Source organism: Macaca nemestrina, chromosome 1 (genome assembly GCF_043159975.1).
Source record: "Macaca nemestrina isolate mMacNem1 chromosome 1, mMacNem.hap1, whole genome shotgun sequence".
Lineage (NCBI taxonomy): Eukaryota > Metazoa > Chordata > Mammalia > Primates > Cercopithecidae > Macaca > Macaca nemestrina.
The window spans coordinates 121,554,157-121,581,748 of record NC_092125.1 but is presented as its reverse complement, the minus strand read 5'-3'; the positions used below and the strand labels follow the sequence as shown (position 1 = coordinate 121,581,748).

Sequence of the window (27,592 nt, the reverse complement as noted above, 5' to 3'; positions counted from 1 at the left end):
TAGGAGATGCTGCAGCCTCCTACTCCGCGCCTCAGGCAACCAGAGGAACCATGCCAGAGCTCAACACCCAGGATGACCCCTGCCGCTTCCAAACCATTTAGTCTGTGCATTGCCTCAGGATCAAGTCCAGACTCTTTAGAGTGGCTTACACCCTTCTGATGGGTCTCCCGGTCTCTGCAGTCTCCTGACACCTGGGTCCGCTTTGCTGAGCAATTCGTGGCTCAGAGTCATTCTCTTTCACTTCCTCTCCGCTGTGCACACACTCTTTGCCCGGTTTGCAGGGCCCTTCCGCCCCAAGTCCGCCTAGAAAACAAATACTTTTCCTCCAAGACTGTTCCCCAACAGGACCTTGAAGAAAACTTCCCAGTCTTCACTTCTCCTCCGGGACGGCATTGTGCTGGGTGTATATGACTTCCCCACTTAGCCTGTGAGTTCCTGGAGGGCAGGGACCACCACTTTCCATTGCTGCATTTCTCGCCCCTACTATGATGCCTGGCAGATCATAGGTGCTCAGTACATTTTTCATGAATGAATAGGAAAGCACTTCAGTGAATCAGGTGGCATAAACTAGGCATTGGGTATATAAGGAAACAATAAATCAGCGAGGACTCTTAAGTGCTCTCCATCATACCAACTACTCAGTGTTAAGCAGCTTACATTCACAGACTCATTCAATGCTCTTGAATGAAATAGATACTACCATTATGCTGAGCAACTTGAGGCTCAGCGGGGTTAAATAACTTGCCCAAAGTTGTAAGCTAGGCAGTGGCAAAGCCAGCATTCAGACCCAGGCTTCTGCTTCGGAGCCCAGGTTCTGAATGGCAGCCCTCAGTAAGTAAATGAGCAAATAAACTACACAAACCTTTCAAAAGTACAAGGAGTCCCTGGGTTTGATGTTGCCATGCTATCAAAATTAGTAGAGATCAGTATTCTCAGATCTAAAAAAGAAAGCAGCCACCAAGACTATGGGCACAAAGCTCAAGTATCACGTAGATCTGGCAACTGCTCTGAGCTAGGAAGAGATGGCAGGACCAGATGACTGCATGAGCAGACCGCTGGTAAGGCTGGGGCCCCAAGGTGAGCTCTGGGCCAGAAAGGAAAACATTTTTATTGGCTCAAGGTGCAATTTTTTTCTAAAAAAAAAAAAAAAATATATATATATATATATATATATATATATGTTAACTGTGGTTAACTGTGGTTCAGGAGAATTTCCCACCTAAAAGAAAGGCCATGGCTGTTTTCAATTCTGCTAGAAGAGGCTGGGTGTGGTGGCTCAGCCTGTAACCTTAGCACTGTGGGAGGCTGAGATGAGAGGATTGCTTGAGGCCAGGAGTTCAAGACCAACCTGGCCAACATAGTGAGACCCCATCTCTATTTTTTTTAATTAAAAATAAATTTTAAAATTCTACTAAAAGAACCTGAACTCCATCAGGGAAGCAAAGATCTAGGAGAAACCATTGGCTTAAATCACAGGAAGAGTGACTGGAGGGGAAAGGCCTCACCTGTCCCAAGCCCTGGCCTGGGGCCCACTTGGGTCTGATGCAACTGCTCAACCACAAGGCTGCAACCTTGCCCTTGGGGTTCCGCGTAACAATCTGAGAGGCTGGCAGGAGAGATGATTCATCTGATCCTTTGCAGCTTCTCAGAAAAGCCTAGAAAACCCCAGCTGCCAGCCTACGAAAACAGCAAGATGCAGTGCTAGCAGGATCCCAGGGAAAAGGCCTCTGGAGCCCTAGAGCTGGTCCCCGGGCAGCTGAGACCGGATGTCAGGCAGGCGAAAGGTGGGGCTTCTGCCCAAGGCTCTCTCCCACCCCACGGCGGCCTGCAGAGTTGCGCAAAATTAGGTTGCTCACTTCCTCTTGGCCCCATCACCACTTCCCCAAAGCCTTGTATTTTTATAGAGCTTCATGTTTGCTAGCCGACAGCAGAGGCTTAGAAAAGACAAGTGTTCAGGGTCAGCCCTGAAGGTGCGGCTCCCTAGGCCCCTCCCCCACCACTCTTCCGGGTCTGCCACTCCATCAAGCCCCAGGGGTCTGGCCGGGCTTTCCCGCGCCCAGGGGCTGGTCTGGAGCCGCTCTCCACAGGGGCCTTCTAACCAGGGCCCAGCCACTGAGGCCAATCCAGGGAGCCCAAGACTCACAGGCTGTAGTCTGAGTACCTGGAATTTCACTCCGTGCCAGTGTTGGTGGGAGGGAGGGTGAGGCCTGGAAAGGGAGGTCAAGGTTCCTTCACTCTGAGCAACAGGAAATCCTGCCCAACGACGGGGAAATGCTCTGGGCGCTCAGCCTCACCCACCAGACCCCCCACCCACACCGAGTGTGTCAGGAGGTCTCCAGGCCCTGGGGGAAAGATAAGGATTCAGCTAACTGAATTCAAGGCACTCAGAAAGTGAGGAAGCGTTTCAACTGCCGGAGTCTTAGCACGGTAGCATCAGCTTCAAGCGTCTGAAAGAATGACTGCTGCGTCCCAGCTGAGGCGCTATGCTCAACGGTGGCCACCAGAGGGCAGCACGTTCCTGCTGTCATTCGGGACCCAGGCTGCTGCTGAGAAAGAGAACAGGAAGAACTTGAAATGCTCCTTTGAAACTGCTTAACCAGCAACCTCAGATGGTGCAGAAAATGAAAGAAGTGAGAATTAAGGGAAGGCAAAGGGGACAACAATAGGTAGCCAACTGCCTAAAGTCAATCCAATCCCACAGAATATTCCTGGGCAGTACAAAATTCAGTCCTGCTGACTCCAGAAGGTTGAGAAGCAGCTTTGCCTTTCAAACCTGTGACTGTTCCAATAAACACAGTATTTGTGTTTTGCTTTGTCATGTGCAAAGCTCCTCACGCAGTAAACTTTACTGAATTAACTCAACAACCCCACAAGACAGGTATCACCAATCTCATCTCACAGAGGAGGAAACTGAGGCGGGGGAATGAGTGATCTGCTCAGGATCATACACCGCCGGGCATGGTGGCTCATGCCTGTAATCTCAGCACTTTGAGAGGTCGAGACGGGCGGATCACGAGGTCAGGCGTTCTAGACCAGCGTGGCCAACATGGTGAAACCCCGTCTCTATTAAAAATACAAAAATTAGGTGGTGTGCGCCTGTAATCCCAGCTACTCAGGAGGCTGAGGCAGGAGAATCGCTTGAACCCGGGAGGCAGAGGTTGCAGTGAGCTGAGATCACACCACTGCGCTTCAGCCTGGGCAAGAGAGCAAGTCTCCCTCTCAAACAAACAAACAAGAAAACAAAAGCAGCACCAGGATGGGAGCCCAGCTCCTGGTCTCCTTGCTTAAGATGAGAATGGAGAAGACCAGGAGGGATTTGCCAGTAAGGGGTTGCAGTGGGATTTTTAGCCACATACGTCATTGATCCTTCCCTTGGCACCTGTCAACCTCTGACCTATCCTTCCCCTCCTGTGAGTGCAGGTCGCACTGGTCAATTTTCCCAGCTTTTGCTGGAGAGCGTCCAAGAATTTTACAAATGTCCTCATGTCTCTTGGCCACCCAACCTCCTCTTTGTCACAGCCCTCAGCTTCTGGGTGCTCAGGCCCGGTGTCCCCACCCCTGTCAGGGGTTATTCACCGTGGTAGGGCCTCATCCCTTGATTTCACCCAGGAAGACTTTGGATCCTGATGTTGATTCTCATGCCCTTTATCTAAACACCGGGAGGTGTAGCAATGAGTTCTGGATTTATCAACTACTGATCCCGAATGTTTACAGCAGGGCAATGTCCTGGTCTCCTTCTTTTAACATGCTACCTATCAAATGGGACAAAACTTCTCAGAGAATTGCATGTAAACCCTACCGCCACAGTGGGAGATAAGCAACCTCCTGATTTTGATGGCATGTGTCTTCCCCTCCTACTGCACAAGGTCCTTTCATAATTATTACTGTAAGAGCTGCCATTGATAAAATGCCAATTCACATGTGCCAGGCACTTCACCAGGTGTTTTGCACACATCACTCACAATTCTATATCAATCCTGCCGGCAAGTATTATTAGATCCGTTTCACAGATAGAAAACTAAGGATAGGAGACAATTGACTCACTCTGGGCAGCACAGCAGCAAATGGCAGAGCTAGGGCCTGAACCCAAGTCTATCTTGGCTGCAAAGCTCTGACTCTTTCAATGAGCCACACAAAAACAGTCCAATATCAATTATGCCAAAATCCAAATTGCCATTTTGGGCAGACATTCTTCAGTATCCTAATGGGTAAGACTTGCTTCCTAGGCTGGGCCAGCTATTGAAGGCTGTGCATTCTATGTCAATTGTCTACTCTCCAGCTCTTGTCAAAGCTCAGCCAAGAGTTTTATTCCAGGCCCATGGAGAGCAGCCAGCAGGCCCTTCCTCTACACTCCCTACCCGCAACTCCTGCGTCTACTCCCTGATCAGACAACAACATTGCAAAACCGTTTTACTTTAGTTCCCTGCTGAAATGCCTTCCCAGATGACCTTAGTTCCTCTGCTTTTTATGAAAGGTTAATATAAAAAAACTGTCCTATGAAGTAAGTCTCGGCATTTCATCATGATTGAAGATACTATCTGTTGCTATGTCTCTTACATAAAGTTTCATAGGATAAATTTCTCTGAGGAGTTTTAGTCCTAGAAAAGAGGTTGTTTTTCTTAATAAATTAGACTGCCTTGTTCATCTGGTTAGTGGCAAAGCTTTGTCTCATTCATTTGTGTGTGAGCAGCCGGGAGTGTCAGAGCCGATGTTCAGTCTCAGTAATCACACTTGGCTTAGGTTTTCTAGGATGTCTGCGTGCCCCAAATCATTCCTCGGCTACCGGTGTTTTAGTAATTCTGTCAGGCCCTGTTTTCATGAGGAGCTGCACGTCGTTTCTGGCAGTATGCAAGGTATAAGAAATAACTCCATAGATCTCACATTAGAAGGAGTACGCATTTGTTTCCAGGCATATTGCAGGTTGTTCGGTCCAGTCTGTCATGCAGGGATAATTGTCAGTACCCCCATGATTTGGGGGTGAGGATTTTTTTCTCCCACAAGTGGCCCAAATAACATTTTAGATTATCAATTTTGGCAAAAGAGAAAAAAACTGATGAGACTAAAAATGTCCCCTCATTTGAAGTGAGTCTTTTAATACAGCACTCATAGGCACCCACATCCGGCAATATTTAGGAAATGCTTCCTTAGGAATGGCGCTGGGTAAAACATAATGCTATGATTCCCCCAGGAAGAATGTATTTTTATTGATGTGAGCCCCACCTATTTCCACAAAGGACTAAAGTTACTGTCAAGCTGAGTCGATGGCTTCTTCCTCTGCACTCCCACATCAGCTTACACATTCCTCTCTTGGAGCACTTACTACACAATTCTGTAGTTATTTATTTACATGACTGCTTCTCCCACTAGCTGGCAAACTCCTTAAATGAAGAAATGATGCCTTATTCATTTTCGTATCTTCCTCCCACTCCCCTTCTCCCCAAAGCATGAAGATCCTAAAATACACCTGACACATAAGAAACCTGCAATAAATTCCAGTTGAATGTATTATGTATTATTCTCAGGTCTGTCTTCTCCTTACCTGTAAGAATGCTGGCTATACCTCTCTATGTCCAATGAGGAACCAGAAGGGATATTTAGAAGACCTCTCCCTAAACAAAAAGTAGATTTTTGCATCTTCTAACTTCAATCACAAATCAGTACAGATAGAAAACACCACGTGACCTATTTGGGTCTAGTTAAAGGAACCCTCAGAGAGAATGTCTAACATTTACATTACAGTTGCTATTTCAGCATATTTACCTATAACAGTCCATTTCATTCCTTCATCTCTGTGATCTATCTCAAATGGTGCCCTTTACACACACACACACACACACACACACACACACACACCCCACATGCTCTCTCCATCCTCTCTGTGTATTTCCTATGCCGCACCTTCCAGTCAGAGCTCGTTTGTTCATTTACTTGTCTTTGGTTTGTCCCCTTGCTTGTCTTGTTCACACTTCTATCTGCCAGACCTGGAACCACCTCTGGCCCTAGTTATCAGCTTAGTCTGACACATTACTCCTGATCACTGACCACTGATTTTGCCCCAAATCACTGTGTTCATGATGGTGTTTTTAGGGCGCAACACATTTGGAGTGAGATGGAACACCAGAGGGGATGGAGGCCCAGAGTGGCCAGTTCAAGGTCGAAACTGGAAAAGCAGCCCGCTTTCTTTGCTAGCAAGCCCCCTTCACTGACTCCTTTGTCACTCATGTCCCCATTTTCTGAAACCTGGGCCAAAGAGCTTAGGGCCCTCCAATCAAGCACACAGCTGACCCTTCCTTCTTCATCACTGCACTTGCCTTTTGCCAGTTGGCCTGTCAACCCATGCTAATGGGTAGAACAGTGGGTGCTAATCAGTTACATTACCCACGTCAGCAGTGCCATTCAGGCCCTCTCAAGCTGTGCCTAATAGATGTTCAGCTGCAGTGAGACACAGCCACCTGTGTGCCCAGCATAGCACGTACTCTAGTGCCTCCTCACTGGGCATCAGGCCCGCCCCACTCCACTCAACCCAACGTGCTCCAGAGGAGAAATCACTGTCAGGCTCCAGCCATGTGTTTCTGAATATGTTGCGTCTCTCTTATTTTGAACTCTGTTTCTAAATGGATGACCTTGGCCAAACTGCTGAATCTCTGTGTCTTCATTTCCCCCTTTGATAAATAAGATACTTCTCTGTGGACTGGATGAAGTAACTCAGGCACGGCAGTTGGCACAGCACTCGGTCCCCGGCACCACTATCTCGGGCAGCTACCAGAAATGTGAGTACTACAGCTGGGTAGGGTCGGGGGCTGATGTTTCACTATCAGAGCCACTCCAGTGCCCAACCCGTGCTCTACTTCCACTTACAAGGTGCTTGGTGGAGGTTGAATTAAAGGAAAGTCATTCCACATCCACCACCCTGTGGGCTACTGAACTGTGAGATACTGACTTGTTGGGAAGCTACAAGGATGTGTTCCATAGACCCTGTCTTTCTGCAGGGCTGATTGTCTCAGTCTTTCTCTGGAGGTGCTCTATCCCTGTCCCAACTGCCCCAGTGCTACCTCCAGCTTTAGAAATAGGAAGTATCCAAAAGAGATTGTGGGAGGCGGTACCATTTTCCTCTCCTTTCTCCATCCTTGCCAGGAAGCAGTGATTTGTCAGCATAAGCAGGCCTGCTGGGTGGACTTTGTGAACCCCGGGGAAAGGCTGCCCCAGGTCTGACAGTTCACAGCTTCCAGACACATAGTTTTCCAGGTCACCAGTCCCCAAGAGCCACCCAGGCCCCCTCAGTTGCTGCAGGTGAAGCCCTCTAAGGGCCAGATATCAAGAACTAGAGTATTCAGAGCAATAGTCACAGTTTCTGTTTCTTGAGTGTCACTCATTTTAGAAGGCCTGGCGGATCACTCAGCACTACTCACTACAATAAAGGGGCCACCTCCTGCGCAGGGTGTGAGGGTTGCTGAATAACAGCAACAAGGGGGGATATTACAGCCAACTCCAGCCACAACAACTGTACACGGGCAAACACGGAGGCACATGAGGCCAGTAATTTAATTTGCATTACATTTATCTGTATTTTCTCTTGACCTGAAATACAAAACATCCTCTAATCTTTCATTAACCCTGGAATCATTTCTGCTTTCAAAGAAGTAAAGAAATAGAATTTATTCTAGTTGAGAGTTTAGCCTCAGGGCTGGGCAGGGGAGCCAGGCTCTCCAGTCTCTCCTATGCCTCCAAGATAAAATCTCATTCTGTTCTTGTCCCTCTAAGATAAGTCAACAGGCCTGCTCATTCCCAGAGGAAAGTTCGACACTGCTTCAGTGACCATGACTTCAGCAGGGCCAACAGAACTCTAGGTCACTGCAGATGGTCCAGCCTATGCCCCCTCCCTCCCTCTACTCCACCCACGCCTAGTGCCCATGACTAGGGCTTTTTGTGTTATCTCAGAGTTGGCACCCTCTCCATTTCCTCCCAATAATGCTAGCTGTTGTTTCTGAGCAAATGGAACAAATGACCAACGTGAACTCCATGCTGTCTGCAAACTGGAAACATCTGCAGGGAGGCAGGGCAGCCCCTAGTTGGGATGGGGTTGCACGGGAGCTGGTGGGAGGGGCTGTGGGAAGAAGGTCCAAGAATCTCAGGGAGGAGGGCGAAGGGTGAAGCCTCAACAGAAAACCACACATAGGCCGGGCACGGCGGCTCATGCCTGTAATCCCAGCACTTTGGGAGGCCGAGGCGGGTGGATCACGAGGTCAGGAGATCTAGACCATCCTGGCTAACATGGTGAAACCCCGTCTCTACTAAAAATACAAAAAATTAGCCAAGCGTGGTGGTGGGCACCTGTAGTCCCAGCTACTCGGGAGGCTGAGGCGGGAGAATGGCGTGAACCTGGGGGACAGAGGTTGCACTGAGCCAAGATCGTGTCACTGCACTCCAGACTGGGCGACAGAGCAAGACTCCATCTCAAAAAAAAAAAAAGAAAGAAAAGAAAACCGCACATAGGCACACAGGTCTCACAACCCCGTCCCTTCTTCTTTTACTCTCCAAACATTCACTCTTTGCAGTGTCTTGACCAAGTGAAGGGAGGATGCACATATCCTTTTATAAATATCATTTAAAATGTTAAACTCTTGTGTGGTAAAGCCAAAATGGCTCTTAGAAAACAATAAGTACAACTCGCCATTTCAGAGATGACGACAAAGGCCCAAAAAGGGAGTAGATGTAGTAGCTACAAGTAAAGTCTAGGATGTGCGGCAGCTCACACCTGTGATCCCAGTGCTCTGGAAGGCCGAGACAGGTGGATTGCTTGAGCCCAGGAGTTCAAGACCAGCATGAGCAACATAGCAAGGCCCCGTCTCTACAAAAAAATTCAGAAAAAAATTAGTTGGGCATGGTGTAAAAAAATTATAGACCTGAACCTCTAGTCCCAGCAACTTGGGACTTGGGAGGTCAGGGAGGTCAAGCCTGGGAGGTTGAGGCTGCAGTGAGCCAGGATCACACCATCACTGTGCTCCAGCCTGGGTGACAGGGTGAGACTTTGTCTTTAAAAAAAAAAGCAGCAGCAAAGTCTGAACCATACCCAGAGCCACCATCACCCCACTGCTAGTATATCAGTGTGCGTGCAGTGTGGGAACACACACACACACGCACAGACACATCATACCATGCTGCCTCCCTTAAAGTCATAGTGAAAAGAGTCATGCCTCCCTTAAAGCCAAGAGCCATGCTCAGACTTCCCCATGCAGTAACACAATAATGGTAACACTCCAGGGCTGTCTCTGGGCCTGGACCACACTAGCACATCCTCTAATCTTTCATTAACCTTGGAATACTCTTGTCAGAGGCTCTCCCTTGATCCTTGGCATAGCCCTGTAATAGAGCCTGTCATTTTCATCACCTTTTCTTTTCACAGGTAAAGATATTGACATTGAGCAAGGTCAAGCAACTTGCCCAAGTTTACACTGCTAGCAAAGGGCAGAGCCCACCTTGACCTCAGGCAGTCCCACGCCCAGTCGCCTGTGTTACACTGCCTGGAGTCCCTCATTGAATCCAATTGCAACCTTGAGAAGTGGGATTGGCTCATTTCTGCAGATAGAAAACAGAGGCTGAGAGTTCAGAATCCTGAATTCAACAGAAGGACAGTCCTTGGTCAGCTCTTCCAATGCGGAGGGAATCTCTAGAGTGAGACCTAGTTCTTGACCCAGACTAACCTGGAAGTGATTTTCTGAGCATCACAGTGGCCGGCAGAGTGGGGAGGATCGACTGGCTCTTCCTGCCTGATTTCACTGGGGTCGCTGAACCAGAACTCCCACCTACTAAAAACTGAGCCTGGCTTCTCCTGTGCCTTGGGGAAATGCCAGTTCTCTACCCTGTGGCCTGCGGTCCTTAGCCCTGCTTGTGCGAGGAGGGAGTCGCCGCTGAGAGGCTGTTCATGCCCTGGTTGTAGAGATAGGTAGAGGACAGGGGCGTCGTGTTCCCCAATGGGAGCTAGGGACGCTGCCAGTCCCCTTTCAGCAGATGACAAGGAAGAAGGTTCCTGCAGCAGCCAGCTGCGCCAGAGGCGATGCGCGCCGAGCCTCCTGGCAGCGTCTGGGTTCCGCGGCTGCACGGCCGCTCCCCTGAGCCTGGGAAGGAGGACACAGAGGCAGCCCAGGAGCAGCGCTGAGGGGGCCCTGGCGCCAGGGACTGTGGCCCCGACAACCCCCTAGAAGTCGCAGTGGCGTGGGCTCTTCTACCTTGCTCTACTGCTGCTGGCAGAGGGGGCGGGACTCTCGACCTGATTCATCCGAGACACAATTTGAGGATGCTGGTGCTGCGCGGGCCGGACGCACTCCTCCGGAACTCCGGGAGCCGGGGAGGCCGAAGGGAGGGGTGTTCCCCCGCAGCTCTCAGAGGTCAGCACAGCCCCGGCCCAGCCTGGAGGAACTAACCGCGGCGTTCCTACCATTTATGTCAGGGAGCGGCCGGGACCTGCAGGTGGGACTGCATGACTCCTGCTGGAGGACTGATCGGAGGCCAGTCCCTGGGAGGCTGGGAGTCCTCTGCACAGCCCTATCATGAGAGCAATTGGATTTGCCCCCTGCCTGCCAGGACAGCGCCCTCAGCACCCCTGTCTGCAAGGCCGCTGTCCAGGGCCGACAGCCCTCACCTCCCAGGGCCTTGCAGGCAGCACCTTGTGCTAAAGTTGGCCTAAGCAGGAAACTGCTCTCAGGGCATTTGAGAGAGGGGAGTGGAAATGTGAGCCAAAAGGAAGTCACAAAGATCAACTTAAAAATAACCCCCTCCAGGTCAGTCAGGAGGAGGAACTTGCAGAAAAGCCAAGTTCTGATGGTGATGGCTCAGGGCGACGTCAGGAAGGCCCAAAAGCAAATCAGCAGAGGCCGGGCTTGGAGCACATCTCATGCTCTTATCAGCCTCAGCAAACCACTGCCAAGACCTCTTCTTCTCCTTAAGACTTCCGCCCCAGCCAGCATCTGTTTCCTCGCCTAAATTTAAACAACCAGGTTAGTGAACTCGAGAGAGCATTTCTGCCCAGGGAAGAACAGACCCTCCTACGCCCTCAACAGAACACACAGGACACACAATGACACCAACCGAGGCCTGTGGCCTGTTCTTGGCTCCTCCTCAGCTTCTGCTGGGTGAGTGGGGCCCAGGGTTTCTGAGAAGGCCTCAGCTCCCATTATTCCAGGCAGAAAGCCGCAAAGCTGAAGTCTGAAGAAGACCTCAGCTTGGAAGAGAGTGGGCAGGCCAGATGGCTAGGTTGTGCCAGTATGAGCAGTGTGCGATGCCTTCCAACACAGGATAAGGTGAAGGGGACCCTGGGGAAAGCCAGAAATCCACAAAACAACACTTGTTCCACAGCCCCAGCCCTGAGTGTTGATGTATAAACCTCTTAACACAGCTAGTCTTGGGATAAATCAGACCTTTCGGCTTTTTCCAAGCACCATTCTCACTCTTATCTAAATAGAGCTGTTTGCTTAGGGGAAGGTGACAGCAACTACCTAGAACCTTTCCCTGGTTCTGCTGGCTTCTCAGTCCCAGGCTATTATGGCCCCATCCCACACTCTCTCACTCCTCTCCCTTCCTCCCTCCCTCCCAAGTGCAGAAGTGCAAGCTCATGCTTGCGCATGTGTACAAACACACACACGCATGCACACACTAGCCTCATGAAAACATTTAGTGCAATGAGGGATGTCTGAGGAACCCTCAATCTCTCCTGGAGAGACTGAGTCCATAGCCTTTCTCTTAGGCTATCACACCTCAGACATTTCCAAGAAATGTTCTTTCTAAGTAGCTTTATGCTGCTATAGCAGTACAGGATGACTTCCTTGGATTTACCAGTTGTCAATAGAAAAAAAAAAAAAAAAGCAAGCAAGGACTGCTCCTGTTAATTGCATCCTGCCATCCAGATTGCCTGTCACTCTCTTCTCTACATACCCCAGGCCATTTGTTGCAGCCAGGCTACTAGGGCCAGAGGCTTGGTTTTAAATTTCTCTTCCTTTCCTTACATATAGAAACCTGGTTAAATGTTTCATATTCTGAGAATTTGCTGTGAGTAGAGCATTTCTGAATTTCAGCCCACAAAAAACACACACCAGAATCACATTAGGATTCAAAACCCCAGCCCTGCCACTTAGTGGCTGTGTGAGTTTTGGCAAATTACTTTAATTGTTCTGAGCTTATTTTCACATCTGTGAAGTGAGACTGAAATAGGTTAATAAAAGCCACTTCAAAGAGCTGTGAAGGGGATTCAATGAGATGTTAGTTATAGATACCTGGCCCCTTGCCCAACAACTAACAGTGGGTCCTCAGTGGGTTGATGCACTTTCCTACTGCTGCATGGATGATTTATTTCTGTTTGGTGCGTTCCCCTTCACACTCCACATCAAAAACTTCAGAGCTTCTTCAAACCAGTGCCCCTCTCAGCATTAGCCTCATAACAACTCCCCCAGTAATAACAGCAAATACTAGTTGAGTACTTTCTATGCAGACTAGGTTCTTTTGTATGTTAACACATCCCTGTGAGGCGGATATCATGGTGTACCCATTTTATAGATAAGCAGGCTGAGGTTCAGTGACTTACTCAAGAACACATATGTAGTTCATGGTAGAGCCAGGATCTGGACCCAAGCAGGCTGGCTCCAGAGGAACCACTTTTAACCTTTTTGCTATACCTGTGCTGTTTGACAGATTGCAGCTACCACTGTTAGGGAGTTTTTCTGAATATAGACAGACGTGGATGGTCTTCACTTCCCCAGAATCTGGGTTTTAATCAGCCACACTGAATTGATCACTTGACAATGGTAGCTACCATTCATTCAGCATCTACCTATTTTAAGCCAGACACTTTGCATACATTATCTCTAAACCAGGATTTCTCAACCTTAGTCCTATTGACATTTTGGACTGGATAATTCTTTGTTGTGAGGAGCTGAATGTGCACTATAGGATGTTTAGCAGTAACCATGGCTTCTGCCCACTAAATGCCAGTAACATCCCCCACATCCAAGTCATGACAATCGAAAGTGTCTCCAGACATTACCAAACATTCCCTGGGAGAATTTGGAGGATGAGAATCACTCCCAGTTGAGAAACAGTGACCTAAATGAGAAGCCTAAAGTTCAGAGAGGCTAAGCAATTTTCCCAAGGTCATAAGGCTGGCAGGCAGCTGAGATAGAATCTGAAACAAGCTTTGCCTAACACCAAGGTCCAAGTATGATCATTACATCATGCTCTCTCCTAGTTCCTAAATAAGGAAGGTGTGAACTAGCTACTGAAATCTATTTGCCCAGAAGCAATAACATTAATGCATTCTGATTCTCCTCTCCTAAAATGGTTCAAATTCTGAACTTACAATCTCTGGCTACTTATCAGAGAATAATCTAGATGTAAGATTTTTCGAGTTAAATCAACTGACCTAGGCCATCCTTCCCCAACTGGAATATTTTTGTCTTTTGTTTGTTTGTTTGTTTTTTGTTTTGTGAGATGGAGTCTCACTCTGTCGCCCAGGCTGGAGTGCAGTGTCACGATCTCGACTCACCGCAACCTCTGTCTCCCAAGTTCAAGCGATTCTCCTGCCTCAGGCTCCCAAGTAGCTGGGATTACAGGTGCCTGTCACCACGCCCAGCTAATTTTTGTATTTTTAGTAGAGACGAGGTTTCACCATGTTGGCCAGGATGGTCTCGAACTCGCGACCTCAGGTGATCCTCAGCCTCCCAGAGCGGTGAGATTACAGGTGTGAGCCACCGTCCCCAGCCTCAACTAGGAATTTAAGCTCTTGTTTACAGTCCTGTGTCCCCTGCGTGTGCTACGAGGCTTGGTTTGAGCATCTAGTCGACTAGTTCTACTGGAACCACTGAGAAGATCATGGTCTTGGGAAATAATGGCAGCACTTTGTGTTTCTTATCTTCAGTCATTGTTTAAAAAGAGCTGAGGGCAGAATCACAACTCAAATTTCTGCCTGAGTTTCATTTCCTTTTGGTTCCAGATTAATTTATTAAAATCTTTATGAACACAAAATGGACTGAATTTGCAAATGACCCCACAGCCTGTGACATGGAGAGATGTGTAATTAAAGAGAGACCACCAGGCACATAATTATTAAGTTGCATACAGGAAGACTCATTCATAGCAGAGTTGAAACTAACCCAAGCCCAGGTTTCATTTTTTTTGTTCTCTCTTTCCCTCTTCTAGCTTAATGTCTTTCTCTCTCTCTCTCTCTGTTTTTTTTTTTTGAGATGGAGTCTTGCTCTGTCACCCAGGCTGGAATGCAGTGGCACGATCTCGGCTCACTGCAAGCTCCACCTCCCAGGTTGGAGTGATTGTCCTCCCTCAGCTTCCTGAGTAGCTGGGATTATAGGCACCTGCCTCCACACCCAGCTAACTTTTGTATTTTTAATAGAGTTTGGGTTTCACCATATCGTCCAGGCTGGTCTCGAACTCCTGACCTCAGGTGACCCACCCGCCTCGCCCTTGCAAAGTGCTGGGATTACAGGCATGAGCCACCACACCTGGCCGCCTTTTTCTCTTCTTTGCTGAGCCATGTTGTACACAGACCCAGTTAACCACTGTTAATGTACTGTACGTTAGCAAACAGGACAAACAGGAACCTCTTTCCATATCATCTTCAATGCACAGGCAAAAACAACAACTAATGGTAAATTCTTCGGGAAACTAAATAGGTTGTCATAAAGAGTGGGTTCACTGCCAGAGCCAGCTTGCTTTATTTTATGGAGGAAACGATAGTTAATAGCAGCTGCTACCCATGTTAGTGAAGTCCAAAGGCCTTGGCAACCTTAGTACATGTGCAGTCAGGTAGCTGCCATCTCAGTGTTCCCCAAAAGCTCCACATGTGTTCCTCCTGACTACAGTCATCACAGAAAAGTATTTATTACAAGATCACAGAATCAACAATCTCCCCAACAAGATAATAAGATGATGATGGCAAAAGGGTGAGAGTAAATCTCAGTCTCCGATGCAGGAAACTGGAAGATTAGTACTTTTACTTTAAGGCTGTATAATTTCTTAACCAGGTGAATAGAAGGGGAGATGAAATTTAGTAGTAAAGACAGAAACTGTCTCAGAGGGGCTTGTCAATGTAACTAAGAGACTGTTTTGGGTGGAAGCCATTCATTTTTCAAATATATCTGAAAACAGTGTTTTTCAAACTACAGGTATCACCTCATTCAGGAATCCTGAAATCAACTTAATGGATCATGACCATGTTGAATTTTCAGTTAAATGGAGTGGAATGGATATGTCAGATTACACTGTACATAGTAATGGTATTTTTATTTCAGTTATATGTTTGTGTGCTGGTAGGTAGTAATCTGAAATGAATTCTTTTTGTTTTATACCTTTATTGAAGTCTAATTAGCATGCAATAAATTGCATATATTTAAAGTGCACACTTTGACTTATACAAGTTTTGGCACATGTATACACCTGTGAAACCATCACCACAGTCAAGATAATAAGCATGGCCATCGCTCCCAAGCCTCCTCATGCCTCTTTGTAATTCCTCCCTCCCACCCCTCCCCACCCTGTCCCCTAACTATTGATCTGCTCTCTGTTATTACAGATTAGTTTGCATTTTCTGTATAATTTTGGCATTCATCCATTTGTTGTGTGCATCAATGGTTCATTCATTGTTAATGTTGAGTAGGATTCCATTGTGTGGATCTATCATAATGTGCTTGTGCATTCACCTGTTGATGGACATCTGGATTGTTTCCAGTTTGGGACTATTACAAATAAAGTTGTAATAAATATTTGTGAAGAAGTCTTGTGAGGACACGTTTTTTGGGTAAATACCTCGTTGTGGGATGACTGGATCATACAGTGGATGTATTTCACTAAAGAAATTGCCAAAGTGTCTTGTAAAATGATTATTTCATTTTACATTCCCACCAGTAATGAATGAGAGTTCCAGTATCTCCACATAAATCCTCACCAGTGCTTGGAATGGTCAGTTGCTTTCGTTTTAGGCATTCTAGTGGTTACATAATGGTATCTCATTTTAATTTGCATATGCCTACTAACCATTGAGACTGGGCATCTTCTTATGTGCTTTTTTGACATTTGCATATCATCCTTGGTGAAGTAACTATTAAATTTTGTGCCCATTTTTCTAGTGGGTTATTCATATTCTTAATGAAGTTGTCAGAATTCTTTGCATATTTTAGTTATAAGTCTTTTGTCAGATATAAGATTTGCAAATCTTTTCTCCTGGTTTGTGGCCAACCTTTTTATATTCTTAAGAGTGCCTTATGAAGGACAAAAGAATTCATCTTTATTATTTGTTTTCACTTGTATATTTTGTGCTTTTGTGTTATATTTAAGAAATCTTTGCCAAACCCAAGGCCACTTGGACCTTCTACTGTGTTTTGTCCTAGAAATTTTATAGTTTTAGTCTTATATTCAAGTCAATGTTACATTTCAAGTTAATTTTTGTATATGGTATGAGGTAAGGGTTGAGGTTCATTTGATTGCCTATTGCTATTTAATTGCTTCAGCACCATTTGTTGAAAAGATTGTCCTTGGCCGGGCGCGGTGGCTCACGCCTGTAATCCCAGCACTTTGGGAGGCCGAGACGGGCGGATCACGAGGTCAGGAGATCGAGACCATCCTGGCTAGCACGGTGAAACCCTATCTCTACTAAAAAAATACAAAAAACTAGCCGGGCGAGGTGGCGGGCGCCTGTAGTCCCAGCTACTCGGGAGGCTGAGGCAGGAGAATGGCATAAACCTGGGAGGCGGAGCTTGCAGTGAGCTGAGATCCGGCCACTGCACTCCAGCCTGGGCGACAGAGCGAGACTCCGTCTCAAAAAAAAAAAAAAAAAAAAAAAGAAAAGATTGTCCTTTACCCATTCAGTTGTTTTGGCACCTTTCTTGAAGATCAATTGACCATATAGGTATGGATTTATTTCCATTTTTGCTCTGCATTGTGTTACGTCAATCTGTTTGTCTATCTTTATACCAATACCACATCATCTTGATGGTTGTCGTTTTACGGAAAGTCTTGAAATCAGGTATTATTGGTACTCCAGCTCGGTTCTTTTCCAGAGTTGTTTTGGATATTCTAGGTCTTTTGAATGTTCACATAGATTTTGAAGTCAGCTTTTCAATTTCTTCAAAACTGTCTTCCAGGAATTTGATTGGATTGTGTTAAATTGACAAATCAGTTTAGGAGAGAATTGCCCACTCAATCTATGAACACACACATCATATCTCTCCACTTTATTTGTCCTTCTTTAATTTCTCTCAGCAATGCTTTGTAGTTTTCAGTGTTCAGATTTTACAAACCTTTTATTAAATGTATTATTAAGTGTTGTTTGTTGCTATTATTTGTCTATTTTTGTTGCTATTGCAAATGATATTGTTCCTTTTTTTTTTTTTTTTTTTTTTGAGACAGAGTCTCACTCTGTCACCCAGGCTGGAGTGCAGTAGCATGATCTCAGCTCACTGCAACCTCCGCCTCCAGGGTTCAAGCAATTCTCCTGCCTCAGCCTCCTGAGAGTTGCTGGGATTACAGGTGCGTGCCACCACGCCCAGCTAATTTTTGTATTTTTAGTAGAGATGGAGTTTCACTATGTTGGTCAGGCTGATCTCGAACTCCTGACCTCATGATCTGCCCGCCTTGGCCTCCCAAAGTGCTGGGATTACAGGCATGAGCCACCATGCCTGGCCGGTATTGTTCTTAAATTTCAATTTCTCATGTTCACTACTAGAATTGAACTTATGTAGGATTTTCTACATAGGCAATCATTTCATCTGCAAAAAAAGAAGTTTTACTCATCCCTTTCCAATCAGAATGTCTATTACTTCTTTTTCTTGCCTTATTCCACTGGCTAACTTTAGTACAATGTTAAATAGAAACAGTGAGCATTGCCATGCTTACTTGTTCCTGATCTTACGGGGAAAGCATTCAGTCTTTTATCATTAACTATGATGTTTGTTGTAGGTTTTTCACAGATGCCTTATATCCCATTGAGAATGTTTTTTCTATCTCTACTTTACTAAGACTTTTATCAGTGATACTGGATTTTGTCAAAATTTTTTTCCTGCATCTATTGACATAATGATACGGTTTTTATTATTTTAGATGTTAATATATGGATTTTAAATTGGATTTTGCAAAGTGAATCCACCTCTCATTTCTGGGGTAAACCCCACTTGGACCCTATATACTGTATTATCCTTTTTATATATTGTTAGACTCAACTTCGCTAAACATTTTATGGGATTTTTTTCCCCATTTATCTGATGCAGGCTATTGGTCTATGATTTTTTTTTTTTTCTTGTGATGTCTGTCTGATTTCAGTAACAAAGCAATGTTGGAAACTAAATAGGTTGTCACAAAGAGTGGATTTCATTGAATGAGCTGGGAGGTATTTTCTTTAATTTCTGAAAGAGTTTATGTGGAAATGATAATCTTTCATCCTTAAATGTTTGATGAAATTTACCAGTAAAACTATCTGGGCTTGGAGTTTTCTTTATGTGAAAACTTATAATTATAAATTTATTTAGCTTTGACAGTTTGTCTTTAAAATTTTTTTTTCCATTTTATCTAAATTGTTGAATTTCTTGGCATAAAATTGTAAATAATATTTACTCATTATCCTTTCAGTGTGGGTGGGAGCTGTAGTGATGTGCCCTTTTTAATTCTTGATATTATTAATTTAGTCTTTTTTCTTGATCAATCAGACTAAAGTTTATCAATTTTATTAATATTTTCAAAGAACCTGCTTTTGTTTCAACTATTTTCTCTACTTTTCTCTGCCATAATTGTAAGTTTCCTGAGGCCTCCCCAGCCCTGCAGAACTGTGAGTCAATTAAACCTCTTTCCCTTATAAATTACTCAGTCTCGGGTACGTCTTTATTAGCAGCATGAAAACAGACTAATACACTCTCCCATGAGAGTGGCACATTTATTACAATGAAAGAACATCCCCCACCAGAGTGGTACATGTATTATAATGAAAGAACCTGCATTGACATATCATTATCACCCAAAGTTCATACTTTATATTAGGGTTCACTGTTGATGTTGCTCATTCACTGGGTTTTGACAAATGCACTATACATGTATCTACCATTATAGAATCATACTGAATAGTTTCACTGCCCTAAAAGTCATCTGTGTTCCATCTTTTCATCCCTCCCCACCCACCAACCCCTGGAAGCCACTGATGTTTTTATTTAGTTTTACTCCTGTTTGCCCATAGCTTTGCCTTTTTCAGAATGTCATATATTTGGAATCATATAGTATGTAACTTTTTTAGATAGGCTTTTTTCAGTTTGTAATATACATTTAAGTTTCCTCAATGTTTTTTTTTTTTTGTCTTTTTTTTTGAGACCGAGTCTTGCTCTGTCACCCAGGCTGGAGTGCAGTGGTGTGATCTCAGCCATTGCAACCTCTGCCTCCCAGGTTCAAGTGATTCTCCTGCCTCAGTCTTCCGAGTAGCTGGGACTACAGGTGCACACTGCCACACCCAGCTAATATTTTGTATTTTTAGTGGAGACAGGGTTTCATCATGTTGGGCAGGCTGGTCTCAAACTCCTGACCTCAAATGATCTGCCTGCTTTGGCCTCCCAAAGTGCTGGAGTAACAGGCGTGAGCCACCGTGCCCGGCCCTCCATGTCTTTTCATAGCTTGATAGCTCATTTCTTTTTAGCACTGAATAAAATTCTACTGTCTGCATGTATCACAGTTTATTTATCTATTCACCTACTGTAAAATATCTTGTTTACTTCCAAGTTTTGGCAATTATAAATAAATCTGTTACAAACACTCATGTGTAGGTGTTTCTGTGGACATAAGTTTTCATCTCATTTAGGTAAATACCCCAAGGGACATGATTGCTTGATAGTATAAGAATATACTTAGTTTTGTCAGAAACTGACAAACTGTCTTCCAAAGTGGCTTCACCATTTTGCATTTCCCCCAGCAATGAATGCATCCTGTTGTTCTATATCCTTACCAGCAGTTAGTGCTATATTAATATTTTGAATTTTGACCATTCTTATAGTTGTGTAGTGTTATCTTATTGTTGTTTTAATTTGCAATTCCTAGTGACATATGAGATGGATCATCTTTTCATATGCTTATTTGCCATCCTTATTATCATCTTTGGTGAGCTGTCTGTTCAGGTCTTTTGCCCATCTTTGAATTGGGTTGTTCATTTTTTTATTGTTGAGGTTTAAGAGTTCTTTGTATATTTTGGATAATAGTCCTTTATCAAGTATGTCTTTTGCAAAAATTATCTTTCAGTCTGTGGCTTATCGTCTCACTCTCTCTTAACATTGTTTTTTTGAAAAGTAGATTTTTTTGTAATGAAGTCTAGCTTGTCAATTTTTTTTTCATGGATCATGCTTTTGGAGTTGTATATGAAAAGGCATCATCATATCCAAAAGTCATCTAGATCTTCTCCTATGTTACCTTCTAGGAGTCTTACAGTTTTGCATTTTACATTTAATTTTATAATCCATTTCGAGTTAATTTTTGTGAGAGATGTAACGTCTGTGTCCAGATTTTATTTTATTGCATATGGATGTCTTTTGCTCATCACCATTGGTTGAAAAGACTATCTTTCTTACAATGGAGACATTGTATTGTCTTTGCTCCTTTGTCAAAAATCAATTGACTATATTTATATATGTCTATTTCTGGCCTTTCTATTCTGTTCCACTGATCTACTTGTCTGTTCATTTGCCAGTACCACACCGTCTTGATTATTACAGCTTTATAGTGAGTCTTGAAGTCAGGTAGTGTCAGTCCTTTGACTTTGTTCTCCTTTAATATCATGTTGGCTATTCTGAGTTTTTTGTCTCTCCATATACATTTTGGAATTAGTTTGTTAATATCCACAAAATAACTTGGGGGAATTTTCAGAACTATAGATATAGTTGGGAAGAACTGACATCTTGATAATATTGAGTCTTACTATCCTTGATAATGGAATATCTCTTTATTTGATTTTTTTATTTTTTGATCTGAGTTTTATAGTTTTTCTCATATAGATGTTGTACTTATATTATTAGATTTATACCTAAGTATTTTATTTTGGGGATGATAATGTAAATAGTATTGTGTTTTTAATTTCAAAATTCAATTGTTTATTCCTTGTATAGAGAAGCAATTGACTTTTGTAATATTCACCTTGCATCCTGAAACTTCTTCATAATTGGTTATTAATTCTAGGAGGTTTTTTTGTTGTTTGTTCTTTGGAATTTTCTATAATCGTGTCATTTGCAAAAACAGGCAGTTTTGTTTCTTTCTTCCCATCTGTATACCTTTTTTTTTCTTTTTTCTTGTCTTATTGCATTAGCTAGGACTTCCAGTACAATAATGGAAAACAGTGGTGATAGGAGACATTCTTGCCTTGTCTTTATAATTGAGTATTTTAAATGATTCTGTTTTATCTTTTGTGTTGGCTCATTGGCTATAACTCTTTTTTATTATTTTTGTAACAAAAGATTTATAGTATACAGGTTACCCTCAAATAATATTACACCATTTCATACAAAGTATGTTAAAACAATATATATCCATTTTCCCCTTCCTGGTGTCAATGTTATACATTTTACTTCTTTATGTTATAAATCTTTCAATATAATGTTATTGTTTTCGTTTTACACAATTATTTTTAAAGAGATTTTTTAAATAATAAAAGATCTTTTATATTCACCTATATATTTACCATTTCCATTGCTCTTTATTCCTTTCTATAGATCCAGATTTCCTTCTGATATTGTTTTCCTTCTGCCAATAGAACTTCCTTTAACATGTATTGTTGTGCAGCTCTGATGGTTATGAATTCCCTTACTTTTTATGTATCTGGAAAAGCCATTTGAAATGCCTGAAATTGTCATTGTTGATAGATATTTTTGCCAGGTTTTAACAAATTTTTTTTCTTTCAGTACCTTGAAGATGTTGTTCCATAGTCTTCTGGTTTACATTATTTCTGACATGACATCTTCTGCCATTTTTCTCTTTGTTCCTCTGTATGTAATGTAGGGGGTTTTTTTCTGAATGTTTTTAAGATTTTATCTTTATCTCTGCTTTTGAGCAATTTGATAATGATGTTTCTTGATGTAATTATTCATGACACTTTTTGTTTATTTTGCCTGGTGTTCATTAAGTTTCTTGGATATTTGACTTTACAGTAATAATCAAATTTGGAAATTCCTCAACCATTACTTCTTCAAACATTTTTGCTGTTCATCCCTATTTCTCCTCTCCTTTAGGGAACTCTATTTACAAATATGTTTGACTGTATGAAGTTTTGCCATAGCTTACTCATGCTTTTTCACTTTTATACATTCTTTTAGCCAGGCACAGTGAAGGCAGATAGGTTGCTTGAGCTCAGGAGCTCGAGACCAGCCTAGGCAACAATGGCAAAACCTTGTCTCTACAAAAAATTCAAATATTAGCTAGGTGTGGTGGCCTGCACCTGTAGTCCCAGCTACTCTGGAGGCTGAGGTGGGAGGATCGCTTAAGCCTGGGAAGCAGAGGTTGCAGTGAGCCAAGATCATGCCACTGCATTCCAGCCTGGGTGATAGAGCAACACCTGTCTCCAAAAAAATAAAAAATAAATAAAATAAATAAAATTAAAATAAAAATTAGAAAAACCCAAAACATTATTTTTCCTCTTTATGTTTCATTTGGTGTCATTTGTATTGCTATGTCTTCACATTTACTGATCTTTTATTCACACTATTTAATCTGCGGGATGTTAAATCTCAGATATCATCATTTTCATCTCCAGAAATTCATTCAGGTCTTTTTTTATGTCTTCCATGTCTCTATCTAACATACTCTTATCTTTGCCTTCTTGAACACATAAAATACATAACTACTACTAAACATTGTCTACTAATTCTATCGAGTGTGTCATTTCTGGGTCTGCTTCTTTCTATTTTGCTCCTCACTGTGAATCACATTTCTGTTCCTTTACATACCAGATGATTTTTTGATTGGATGGCAGGCCTTGTGAATTTTACCTTGTTAGTACTAGATATTTTTGTATCCTGGAAATATTCTTTTTTAAATTATTTATTTATTTATTTTTTAAGAGACAGATTCTATGTTGTTCAGGCTGGACTCAAACTCCTGAACTTAACTGATCCTCCTGCCTCTGCCTCCCATGTAGCTGGGACTACAGGAATGTGCCATCATGCCTGGCTTCCTATAAATATTTATAAGCTTTGTTTTGGAATATAATTATGTTACTTTTAAACTTCATTAGGTGGAAAAAAAAGTTTTAACAAAAAATAAAGAAAAACGAAGGAAAAAACTTTGTTAGATGCGACCAGAGTTGCCATTGGTCTAGGGCTCATTTGTCCTACCACTGAGACAGTATCTAAGTATTCTACCCCAAACTATTAATTATGAAGTTTTCACTCTGGCTGAGGGGAAAGATTTTAGCCCTGTACTCTGCTTCTTTGGCATGGTTCCTTTCCTAGCTTAAGGTAGTTTTCTCACGTGCATGTACTGACCAGCACTCCCTCAGCTGAAGGCTTCAGGGAGCCCCTCTTCAAATCTCCAAAGCTTTCTCTCTCTGGGTACAACTCTCTCCTGACCAGTACTCTGTTCTGCAAACTAGCCACCTTGGTTTCTCTGGACTCCCATGTCCATCTCCTCAACCACAGGAAGGAGATATGAAGATGGCACCTCTTTATATTTATCACAATGAAAACATGCCATGCCCTAAAATGAAGTCCATCCAGGCCAAGGAAAAACTAAGAAAATCTCACTTGTACTTGCCAGAAGTATTCCAAGTGAATGGCTGTTCTTGGACTTGGCTGATAGTCCTTTAGAGGCTGCCTTTTCCAGAGACTCAGTCCCCGGGCTGGGTGCAGTGGCTCATACCTGTAATCCAAGCACTGTGGGAGGCTGAGACAGGAGAATCTCTTGAGGCCAGGAGTTCAAGACCAGCCTGGGCAACACAGCGAGATCCTGTCTCTACTTTTAAGATTTTTAAAAAGAAAGAACAAAAGGAAAAAAGAAACTCAGTCCCTCTTATAAAAGTGCCCCCATGAGCCCCTGAAAGGGGTGATGGTCTCTGTGGCACACCACTCAGGGCTGAGTGCTACCTAACCATGGCTTGTACCAGGAAGGCCCCAGCATGAAAGGCAATGGCACACTCCTTCTTCCAGAAACCTCAGCTCTAGTCCAAGGGTGAAGGTGGATGAGCTGATAGCGGACCGGGTAAAAGAGCTTCTGCAATCTATTGGAGTGAGACTACCTCACAAAAGCCTGAGGTGTCCCGCTAGTGTGGTTGTGGGTGGCCCTGTTTATCCACACTGCTCTGTAGAGGGGAAGAACAACCTGTCTCTGTCATTTTCGAAGACAAGGAGACCACCCCTGCTTTAAAACAGTAACTACCCCTCCTAACCAGAATATTTGGTCTCAGGATGGAGCCAAGCATGTTACGATCGGATCCCCAGGGCCCTCTGACTATCCCCCAAAAGGATAATTATTGGTTAACTTTTTAAATATGCGAAATACTTCATTTCTGTACACGGAGGACACAAGTTTTTTCCCCTCCACCGAGACTTCATATTTAAGTGTGGGTTTTAAAGCTGACAGTGTTAAATATCCAAATTCCTCACCATACATTGATTCCTGGAAATAATCTGTTCAATCTTTTTAACTAGTTACCACAGATTCAATGATTACCTGCATTCCTTAATGGAATTTAAAAATTGTAAACAAGTAATAAAATAGTTTAAGAATGATACCAAAAAGTATAAAAGTATATAAAATTAAAATATCCCTTCCCGTCTTTCATCCCACCTGTCATTTCCACATCTCTTAGCTAACCATTATTAGCAGTTTCTTGTGTATTTGTCTAGAATATTTCCGTACTTACACATTACTTATGGTACAGCTTTATTTCTCTATTTATTTTTGAGACACGGTCTCACTTTGTCACCCAAGCTGGAGTGCAATGGCGTGATCTAGGCTCACTGTAGCCTCCCCTCCCTAGGCTCAAGTGATACTCTTGCCTCAGCCCCCTGAGTAGCTGGGATTACAGGCGTGTGCCACCACGCTTGCCTAATTTTTTGTGTTTGTCATAGAGGTGGAGTTTCTCCATGTTGCCCAGGCTGGTCTCGAACTCCTGAGCTCAAGTGATCCACCCACCTCAGTCCCCAAAGTGCTGGGATTATAAGCATAAGCTACCACACCTGGCCAGTACAGCATATTGGTTAATAATAAATACTTTGGAGCCAGTATGCTTGAGTTTGAACTCTAAGTTGCCCATTTACTAGTTGGGTCACTTTGGGCCAGTTACTTAACCTCTGTATACTTTGGTTTCTTCATATAAAATTGAGATAATATTAGTATCCACTTCATAGATTTGTTCTGAGGATAAGTTAATAAATGTAAAACATTTACAATAATGCCTCTATATAAGGATGATATAGATATTATTATGTATTTTTATTATTGCTATTATGCTTGCATTTTTATCTTCACTATACAAATGGAATTGTGCCATGCATGTTGTTCTACAAACTTATATCACCTAATGAACATATCATGGGTATCTTTCAATATTAATACAACCTCATTCATTGTAATGACAACAAAGCATTCAATTGTATGATTGCAGGAGTTGGAGCTGTTTTTCAATCCAGGGTATAAGAAACTGTAGTGTACTGGCCGGGCGCGGTGGCTCAAGCCTGTAATCCCAGCACTTTGGGAGGCCGAGACGGGTGGATCACGAGGTCAGGAGATTGAGACCATCCTGGCTAACACGGTGAAACCCCGTCTCTACTAAGAAATACAAAAAACTAGCCGGGGACGTGGCGGGCGCCTGTAGTCCCAGCTACTCGGGAGGCTGAGGCCGGAGAATGGCGTGAACTCGGGAGGCGGAGCTTGCAGTGAGCTGAGATCCGGCCACTGCACTCCAGCCTGGGCTACAGAGCGAGACTCCGTCTCAAAAAAAAAAAAAAAAAAAAAAAAAAGGAAACTGTAGTGTACTTGACATCATATCACAAAACATGTCCCAAAATGACAGTCTTGGCATTCTGGATTGTAGGAATGTCAGGGAGAGGAGAGGTCAGAACTGGTGTTTGCTTTTGCCTGTGCTGAGCTCCTAAAGGACAGGACTGGTTTGCTGCCATGATCTGAGAGTTGACGATTGCATTGTCTCACTCTTAGATGTTAGGCGTTTACAGTTGCTGTTTAATTGATCCATGTTTTTAAGTGTTCTCTCCAAACATTGTTTTCTAGCAGGCCCTTTGAAAGGAAGTCATCTTTTTCCTGCCCCTTCTCATGACCTGAAGTGGGAAGAACTGATCCCTCAGGGAAGGTCTATGTATAACCTGGCAGGAAAGGAGCCTCTGGGAGCACATGAATGATGTAAATGTAAAATCAAGGGGCCAGATTTGTGCGTGAGTGTATGTGTGTGTGTGTGCGTGCCAGCGCATGTGTTTTGTGTGCATGCATGTATGAGAATGTGCATGTGCGTATGTGTGAGTGTGGGCTCAATGCTGACTTCCTCTCTTACTCTCCACCCCCTATTTACACTCCCATCACTTTCTATTCATCTTATTTATAGGAATCAGCGCATAAAGTCAATGAACAGTTAAGAGGTGTATTCCGAAGTAAAACACAACATTGATGTCAGGAAACCAAGAGACACAAAAGTTAGGGGAACACCCAGTTCACAGGAAATTAGTATAGTATCTACCTATAAGTACCAGATTTAGAAACCTGGCTCAACTGCCTATCAGCTTCATGACAACCTATTTGTGCCTCAGTTTTCCCATTTTTAAGGTGATCAAGAGAATAACACCTACCTTATAGAGTAATATTGAGGATTCAATGAATTAAATTCATAAAGTACCTCAACAGTGGCTGACACTGAGTAAGCACTGAATAAATGTCAACTACTGTATTGAAATGTATCAACCCACCCCACTTCTAAACCCTAGCTTCCTTTTGTGCCAACTTCCTTACACTTCATTCTGTTGAAAGAGAAATCACAGAAAAAATATCACACAGAAGCTTAGTGCAATATACAAATACGTATCACTCTAGAAATTGTTCCAAGGAGAGGGTCAGAGCCATTTCAGGCACCATCTGATTAGATGCTGTAAGCAGTGGGCATGGAATCCCTCTGGACTTTTGAAATCAGATGGGCATTTGTTCAATACATTCCTGTAGGGGTAGTTTACAAAATTAAACTAACACGGCAAAAGGACCCAGCAATCCAAGAACTTGCCCACCTAAAATGGTCATCGTAGGCAGAGCAAATGTTTAAAGTGAGGATGCAGCGTTCAATTGCCCCTTGTCTTACTGAAAGGCATTATTCACATATTGCTCAACAATCACTGAGAACATGTGCCGAGGAGGGCTGATAACTTCTGTTCGGGATGTGCTACTTGTTTGTGAGACTTTACAACAATGACTGGCTAGAATTTTACTCTCCAGACTCACGTAGAAATGAGTGTGTCCTGTGGGATGTCTTCAACAGAAAAGAATCAAAAGGAATCAAAAAGATTCTAGCCATTGAGCTCTAGAAATCCAGCTGCCTTCTCCTGGCCTCTGGACACACAACAGCTTCATTGTATGAGGAGAGAGCGTTGAA

The 27,592-nt window shown here is 43.5% G+C and overlaps 1 protein-coding gene across 2 annotated transcripts in view; it reads right to left on the bottom strand.

The window, feature by feature from the left end:
• Positions 1–27,592, bottom strand: part of LOC105479208 (adenosine A3 receptor) — an 81,677-nt gene that overhangs the window by 23,338 nt on the left and 30,747 nt on the right. Inside the window, exon 1 of one of the 2 annotated variants that reach the window (XM_071094434.1) lies at positions 2,162–2,183. The exons of the other annotated variant lie outside the window; for it this stretch is intronic. The gene's annotated coding sequence lies outside the window, so the exon portion shown is untranslated. Of the gene's footprint in view, positions 1–2,161; positions 2,184–27,592 lie in introns of those variants that run through there. 2 annotated transcript variants of the gene reach the window in all.